Source organism: Chiroxiphia lanceolata, chromosome 2 (assembly GCF_009829145.1).
Source record: "Chiroxiphia lanceolata isolate bChiLan1 chromosome 2, bChiLan1.pri, whole genome shotgun sequence".
Lineage (NCBI taxonomy): Eukaryota > Metazoa > Chordata > Aves > Passeriformes > Pipridae > Chiroxiphia > Chiroxiphia lanceolata.
The window spans coordinates 94,823,668-94,832,079 of NC_045638.1; the positions used below are offsets into that span (position 1 = coordinate 94,823,668).

Sequence of the window (8,412 nt, forward strand, 5' to 3'; positions counted from 1 at the left end):
AAAGTCACTTAATTTATTTATCCACCTGCATGTTTAATCAGAACATGCAACAACACAGGTCTGAAAACACAGCAAGGCTGTTTCAACTGACAAGAGAAATACCCAGGCAAACCCACCACCCAAGAGAGCGGTGTTTTCAGGCACTCAGCCTCTTGCCCCCCTCTTACGCACTGGAAGTTGGGAAGCTCTCTACGTGTGATCCATCAGTGCAGCACTTCCTGGGAAGATGTCCTTTGCCCACTCCAAGAGCCACATCTGTGCTGTCCAAGCTTCTGAAGCACAACGAGCATTGAAGTCTATCATGCAAATTACACCTCGTGTGCCATCGTGTCAGACTGGTGAAAGCTTGCACTTCCTTGCCCCTATGTCTCTCCTGTGTTGCTAGATTTTCAAGTGCACCTCTTAATCCCAGAGCCATGCAACACGACAGAAGGTATTGTGGCCTCACCCTCATACTAGAGCAGCACCCGGGACTATGCACAGGAATAGCTTTCCATATTGACATTTAAAGCCCTACAGCCTTACTGAAACAAACAAAGAAAAGAGTCTCACAAGACACTTCAGACAGGCAGCACCTGTACCTCATTTTCAAAGCTTACTTTTAGCCACAGCACGAAGATACTGAGATAGCATTAGAACTATAAACTGCAGAAAGTTTCTCTACTGAAGTAGCACCCCCTCCCCTTTAGGATACTGCATATCTGCCTGAATTTTCTATTTGAATTTAGAATGAAAAAGGAGTCTACACACTCTAATCAAATCCCCAGCACACAGCACAGTGGGACTTCACAGTATAGTCTCTTTCTCTCTCTCCCTCTTTCTGCTCAAACCTGTACAAAGCCAATGCCATTCTGTTCTTGCAAGGAGAAAAGAAAAAGGTGTTGACCCCTGAGGAAATAACTGCTGTTTTTTAATTTGACCCAAATCAGAAAATTCTGAAGTACAGGCTAATGAGAAATTAAAAGAAGTTCTAAGATAGTTTCCACATGGGTTCATTTTCTTCTTCTGACCATACCAGATACAGAGAAGCATGACACTGTTCCCTACCAGCAGAACTGAATGTCACAGTTCTCCATTCACGTCTGCCTCTCAGGCCCCCACACAGCACAACAAGCCCTACAGCAGCAAAGCCACATTTCTGATTCCATTCTTTGCTACAGTTTTCAGAGGTGGGGGCATGAGGAAGGCTACAACAACAACGTGACATGCAGTTTTGCTAGGTCTTGGTAGCATTTTCCTAGTACTGTATCCCAGTCTCCCAGTGACAGTAAGCACTCTCCAGGTGGTCATGTCCACAAGATAAGAGCCACCAGGTACACTGTCACTACTAATCAAAATGAAAAGGTCAGCAGCAACCACTGGGAGCTACTGGTCAGGGACTGTGGGCAGTTAGATACTTGCCTGGGTGGTTTCAGTATAGTCTGGGATTGTTCCAAAATTTCAGCTCAAAGGGAACATTTTTAAGGGAGGCTTTCTGTAAGACTCTATTCACATTTATTTTTCAAAATTAACAACTGAAGCGATCACCGAGCCAACGCTGGTCTCGTAGTTGCAGCCAGTTAAACAGCCAAATCCCAACGGAGGAAGAGAGCCAAGCATGGTCAAAACGAAGCTCTTCAAAGGCAGAAAAGCACCGCTGAAGCTCTCTTCTCCACAACTCTCCTCTCAAAGTCAGGATGAGCTCACAGACAATGATATCACAGAATACACTCCATAACATCCTAATTTGCACTTCCAGCCAGTACGACTCGATTTCTTAACTCTTCATAGCTGCACAGATCTTGTGGGCAATTCGTTACTGACAAACTCAGGGCCAAAAAACCCCCACTGCTTCAAACAGTAGCAGAATCGCTAAGCCTGTCTCCCCAGATCGAAAACCCTGCCATCAAGTCACTTATGCTTTCACAGACTCTGCAAGAGAGAGCTCGGCGCTTGGCATAAGAGAGTTAATTTAGCACCCTGACAGTGTTCTGAGCAACAAAAACGCCAGCCTTATGTTATTTCACAGCAGCTCTCCAAAGCACGCCTGCCTTCCCGCCGGTCACTTCTGTACCCCCTCCCGTGCTGCCCAGCGGGATGAGCCCAGACAGGGAGCAGTTTGTTTTACACGGCGTGGGCAGGCAAGGCACCCCTCAGCAGAGCCTTCACCCCAGCGTGGATCGACTCGTCCCGGCGCATTCACAGTGCCCGGGCTCCTTCCCAGGCGAGGCTTGGCAGCGAGAGCGCTGCCCGCCGTGCGGGGCTAAGCCCACCGCCCTCGCCGGCACCGAAGGGCTCATCCCGGGATGCCGGGATCTCTCCCACCCGCGGTATCAGGGCCAGGACCCGACGCCCCAGCAGCCCCGCGGTGGGCAGGGGCACAGCCCCTGCCCGGAGATGGAAGGCGGGCGGGGGTGGCCGCCGAACCTCTCTCCCGCTGGCCGGGGCTGTGCCCCTGCCCGCCGCGGGGCTGCTGGGGACGCGGCGGGCTCCCCCCGCTGCTGGCATCCCCGGAGCCTACCTGGGCTCTCAGCCCCCACCGCCCGCCCGGGGACGGAGCCCTGCCGCCAGGAGCTGGAGCAGCGCGGCTGCCCCGGCGCTGCCCCCGTCGCCCCGGGCACCCCGGAGCAGGGCGGCGGCGGGGTCCCGCCGGCGGGAGGGCGTGGTGGGGGGCAGCGGCGGCGCCCCCCCGCACTGCACCCCGCACGGACGGACGGATGGACGGGCAAATGGACGGACTCACCTCCCTCCCGCGGCCGCCCCATGCCGCTCCCGGCACCGACCCGCCGCGCCGCTCCCGCCACCTTCCCCGGCGGCGGCCGCCGTCCCTGCTGCCGCCGCCGCTGCTGCTTTCCGCTTCCTGTGCCCAGCACCGCCCCGCACCCCCGGCCCTCCCCCGCCGGAGCCACCGCCCTTCGGGCGAGGCTTCCCTCCGCGGGAAGCGCCCACTGTTGCTCCCACCGGGACCCAAGCTCGGTGCTACCCAGACTGGCGCTCAGACTACCCGGGCTGCGGCGTTCCCCAGCCGGCCCCTGCTCCAGCCGTCCCTGGGGGAGACCTGCGGCACGACCCGCTACTCACTCCCCGAGGCCTTACTTGACCCTTGAACCTCTCGCTCTAGTTCAGCCTCCTCTGCATCTCGGGTTATACGCACCTTCCGTCGCATCTGCTGCTGCCCCTCTTCCCCATCGCCCGTCTTCCTGCTCCAGGTGCCCAGTTCCAGAGCCCCCCCCAGTCCCCCCGAGGCTCTACAGCTCTCCTGCACCCAGCCTTGCCCCTCCCCTGTCCTTTGGCTGTCACCCTCTCCTCCAGCAGAGAGACCAGTCCCTTCGAGCTCTCCCACCCAGGACAACTGTGTTCTTGGGTTTCCTCCGAGGCTGAGTGTATTGCTAGGCACTGTAATGCCTAGCCTTCGGGACGGTTTGGTCTCTTCCTCCACCCATAACCTGCAGCTGCAGTGTGCTTTGCCCCTGGTCACAAGAGGTCTGCAATGAGAAAGGACCTCCTGCCCTCCCCAGGGAGAAGGGCCTGGTTTGCTTGAAGCCTGCCCTGGGCACCAAATTCCTTACACACTTGCTCTGGGCAGGTGGGAAGGAAACAGGAGGGTTGTATGTCAATGCAAGTATGTAAATGTTGCTCCTTTTTCATTTCACCTTTGGGTTGCCTTACCCTTTAAAAATATTTGAGTTTTTGGGCTGTACAATGAACCAGCAGATGGGAATGTATGAAAAAAATCTAGACCTCCTAGATTCCAGTTCAACACTTTGAACTACTCAGGCCATAAATGGAACAAATGCAGAAGAAACTAAAGTTATTCCTAACAGATAGTTTCTGTGTTGCATTATTGTGGCTTCTGTAGATGGCATCTTTTACTTTTCCTCTTCACTTTGCCCTCGTTCCCTTTTTCCAAAACAATGTCATGGTTTTATTTGTGGTGCTTGTCCCTTATTCAACATGCATGCCCCATAGAATGACTTTACAATGGAACAGTCAACCAGGAATTACAAAAAACCTTTCCATATCACTCTGATTTGGTAGTTACATTACCTCCTATTTTGCATGGCATACATGTTTCCCCAACCTGGTGACTGACTGGAAGAGTCTGATATCAAGTGATAGGCTCCATCTTGTATTATGCATCAACATGTGTCTAAACTTGCCCAAGGCCTGAGTACTCTGCTGCATTCCAGGCACTGGCTCTGCCCTGGGAAGCGTCTGATACCCTGTTGAAAGCTGCCTCTCAGCCTCACCACCTGCTAATGGCTCCCCACCTCGACTGTCACAATGGCCTTGCTTATTCCCTGCCTAGAGGTGGGGGAATGTGACAAAAGCCTACAGCGTACAGTTTATGCAGGCCATGCATCTGGTGCAGGGGAGAGACTGGACAAGGAACAAGGTTTTACCTGTGCCGTGTGGGGAAGAGGACAAATGGAAGTACTGCCATACCTAAAAGGCTATGGAAATTCAGGGGAAAACTTCAACAAGGGAAAGGGGCCTTTATCGAAGGTCTTTACTAGACTTCTTTGAAAGCAACTAAGAAACTATTTCTTCTCCTACTATGTTGCCCCAGTAGCTGCTCAGGAAGGTTTGAGAGACTTTCTAAATACTAGTTTCATGGTCTACAGCAACAGGACTTGTTGCAGTACCCACAGAAAGGAGATTGCTAGGAGATCTAAGCTGGGGATGTATACAAACCTCAGTGAGGACCAGCACTCGTGCACCACCTGGTGCAGAAACCCAATAGACTCATTCATGAAGCCCACTGACATCCAACTAGGTCAAGCTACTGCCCAGAAAACTGGCAAAGGAGGAATACATTGAAGATGGGCTCTGGGACAGATTCTAAGATGCTGTTACATGCTTATCTGTCATCATCTATTTAAACCTCTGAGACATGAGGAAATGTTACATATGACTCAAGCTACTTGTGTGGTAGGGTCATAGTTCAGAAATTTGCAAAGCGCTATGCTCCTGTACACTACTGAATAGGTAAGATTAGAGTTATTTAGGGTTTTTTTTTTAAGGTACCCAGAATGGATCTCATAGATTCACAGGAGAATTGTTTAAGCTGGAATGCGATGGTCCAGTCTCCCCACTCAGAACAAGGTCAACTAAAGCAGATTGCTCAGGGCTGTGCCAAACGGAGTTCTGAACATCTCCAAAGACAGAATCCACAACCTCCCTGGGCACCATGTTCCAGTGTTTAACATATGCATAGTAAAAATGTTTTTTTCTCATGTTTAGAAGTAATTCCACATATTTCAGTTTGTACCCGTTCCCTCTTTTCACCACATCCCATTGAGAAGAGTCTGGTTCTATTTTTTCACCCCTTTCCAATTGGTATTTATACATGTTGATACACATTTACACACACTGATTCCACTCTGAAACCTCTTCTCAAGGCTGAAAAATCCCAGCTCTTTGTGTGTTGGATGTTCCAATCCCCAAATCATGTTAGTGGACTCACTCCAATATGTCCATGTCACATGTGGTCTCTGGTCTGCTTGTAATGCAAGACACCTTCACTGCTCAGTTCCCTTCTATTTTCATTTTTTCCCATTCCTCCTGGCATAGTGGCCAGGAGATGTTTTAGAAAGGATCTGTAAGTGGTCAAGTAGATGGACCAGCACTGCTTTATGGCACGATCTTAGATGCACACACAGATAGATGAGAAGGTAGGACACTCATGAAGCATAGCCCAAGCTTGATCTGTTTCATGAAGTGGCACACAAAAAAAGGGACATGATGTCAGATTCTTCATCCCTTTCTGCAGTGGACTTGCATGAGATCATAAATACCTTTGATTTGTTCCTAATTTGTCTCTCTTCTATGAAAAAAAAAAATCCTTATCATGTGAATGCCAATGCTGTAACCTCAAGTTCAGTGGAAGTAGCAGAGGAAGGCTAGTAGATGTCCCTGCACTTACTTCAATAAATAAGTCAATAAAATAATTATTTTCTGCTTAAGCCAGCAAAAACTGAGACTTTTTCAGATTTTACAAGAAGCAACTTCTGGCTTCCCTTAACTCTCCTTTGGCTTGTTTTTTTCAACAGTAACATGGCTAACATTCTCATTTCATATGGCTCCTTGAGGGGATTGTTTGTATCCTTAGCTTTGAAGAAACCCACAGGAACATTAGACAAGTGCAATCAGGAACATACTTTTCCACGAGGATCCAGACAGTTTTTGTCCTTATCACATTTTCTGAAGATTCTAGGTGCCTTCCCACAAGTGCAATACCATCTGACCAGGGCCAAGATGGGTGGATGGTTTGGTCCCACATGAAAAAAACTCACTGACTCATTCATGCAGGAAATTCAAAATTATAAAGGCATCTGCTTTTTAGAGGAAATATCCATATGTAATTCTACTAATCCAGCTACTGCATTCTGCAGGCTTGTGTTTTTCACTCTGAAAAGCATGAGTTGTACAGAAAAACAGGGAGAGATGGATGTTTGGTCACAGCTGTGTTGAACACAGGTTATCTTGGATCCACTAGAAGAGGCACTTTCTGAAATGTGGACATTATCCCTTCTTATAGCAAATTCCTTAGAGTTCTGAATCACTCTGTTTTATATTTTGATTTACTGATCACAGTGCATGATCAACCTGCTATCCAATGATTATAGCTAAATTCTCTCTTCTAGGATCATATATTGTCAAGTTATGGGAGTTTTCACACAACTTGACATGTAGCTTACACTTTCAAATCATCTCTTGGCTCACAAGTTTCCTTTCCTTTTTCCTCCAGGGCCTTACATTCACTTATTTTTAAATAAATCCATATACTTACCCTTATATTTTTCACCTGATAATTTTTGTGGGCCTGATTCTGCTTTTTTTGGAGACACATACATACAGTATTTTTGTTAAGATACTGAGGTCAAATTTGCTGTAGATTTTCTCCATCGCCTTGGAAACCAGTCTTTCTCTTTTTTCCCTCAAAATCCAGGCTCCACCTTCCCCAAAACACAGTGACATATCCAGATAATTTTTGTCAGTGACAAAATTCAGTGACAAAATCACATATCTACGCATGTCCATGAAAGCTGATTGGTTTCTCAGTTTGGTATGGTTTATACTGTTTCCTGAGTAGAATGAAAAGATCATTTTTAAGTTGCAGGCCACAGAGATTCCTCACCAAAGGCAGAACTTGTGTGTACAATGCCCTGAGAATCAGAGGCAGTGCTTTGTCAAGAAATATAAGCATGAGCTGAGCCAGCACAAGTATAAATGTCACTCTGAATTACAGCCTGCTTTTTTATAGCATCAGCTGGAGCCTCCAGCATGGGGTGCAAAGTTTTTCCTGAGACTGGATGCCACTTCATAGGTCCTATCTGATGAAACTGCTTGTAAAGCCAATCTGAACTGTGCATGATCTTTCTCTTTGCTGCTGACCTCAATCTAGCAGCACACATCTAAAGTTTAAGTAAACGTGCAATGACAGATATGCACAAGGAGCCACATTTCTCTTACGCTGCAGATAATCTTGTTCAGAGGAAGAGAGAGGCCAGAGGGACATGACTACAAAAGAACACCTTCCTTCCCTTTTGGAGTGGTTGCTATTTAGAAAGGGAAAATGCGTAGTACTGCACAGCTGAAGAAACAGTATGACACATTTATTTTGTATAGCAACTTCTATAAAAGCTACTGAGCTCCAAATGGAATTAATTTTCTGAAATACACGATTTCTGCCCAAATAAAGAGAAATGGTGGTGTGTAGCAAACACTAGAAAAACCTCACTTGGCTGAGATTCTGCAAAGTCCAATTCAGGATTCTACTGCAATCTCACTTCCATTTCAAAGCAGAGAGAAGTAGAGCTTTTCTTTGGGTTTGACAATTTAAAGAATATTAAAGATTATTGTTTAAAAACCCACAACAAAATCCCCATACTCCAGAATCATTTCCTAAATCAATTTAAAGGGAAAAATAATCTAGGTTTCATCTGTACAGTCAAAGAGGACTAGGGAGGAAAAAAGAATGTATTTTGTTTGACTTGCCCCTGACTTAGAGGGCTAAAATCTATCACATACCATGACTTTCCTCTGTGTGCCAGGTACCTTACAGCCCCCTACAGACCTTACCTTAAGGGGTAAGGGACATTAAAAGGCAGGTAGTCATGCCCTCCTCTCCTTTATAACTCTAGTCAGAGTCATACCAGGGTGAGTGGCACGGGACAGAAGCTGAGCCTCATCTTGTTGAAACAAAGGAAAGCATGAGGCCTCAAACGGGAATACTTGGCCATAGTGGTGGCAGACACACTACTTCAATCTGTTCTGGGGGACTCAGCCACAAGACAAATCCTGCCCAAGTGTAACTGCATGGAGGGCAGAGAATTTGGCCATAAATGTGTGTGAAGCTGAGGAACAAGACTGCACACACTGGAACACTTGGGAATTAAACCTTTTAAAGAAGGACAATAAATACACAGG

General features: G+C 47.6%; 1 protein-coding gene across 5 annotated transcripts in view; it reads right to left on the reverse strand.

Annotated features, from left to right (window-relative positions):
- The window catches only part of VANGL1 (VANGL planar cell polarity protein 1), a 48,537-nt gene extending 44,351 nt beyond the window's left edge, over window positions 1-4,186 (reverse strand). The window contains exon 1 of one of the 5 annotated variants that reach the window (XM_032681074.1): window positions 4,027-4,186. The gene's annotated coding sequence lies outside the window, so the exon portion shown is untranslated. Of the gene's footprint in view, window positions 1-1,244; window positions 1,264-2,500; window positions 2,522-2,722; window positions 2,775-2,962; window positions 2,982-4,026 lie in introns of those variants that run through there. The other 4 variants (XM_032681077.1, XM_032681073.1, XM_032681075.1 and 1 more) reach the window with 4 other exon arrangements.
- Between the last annotated feature and the right edge of the window lie 4,226 nt (window positions 4,187-8,412).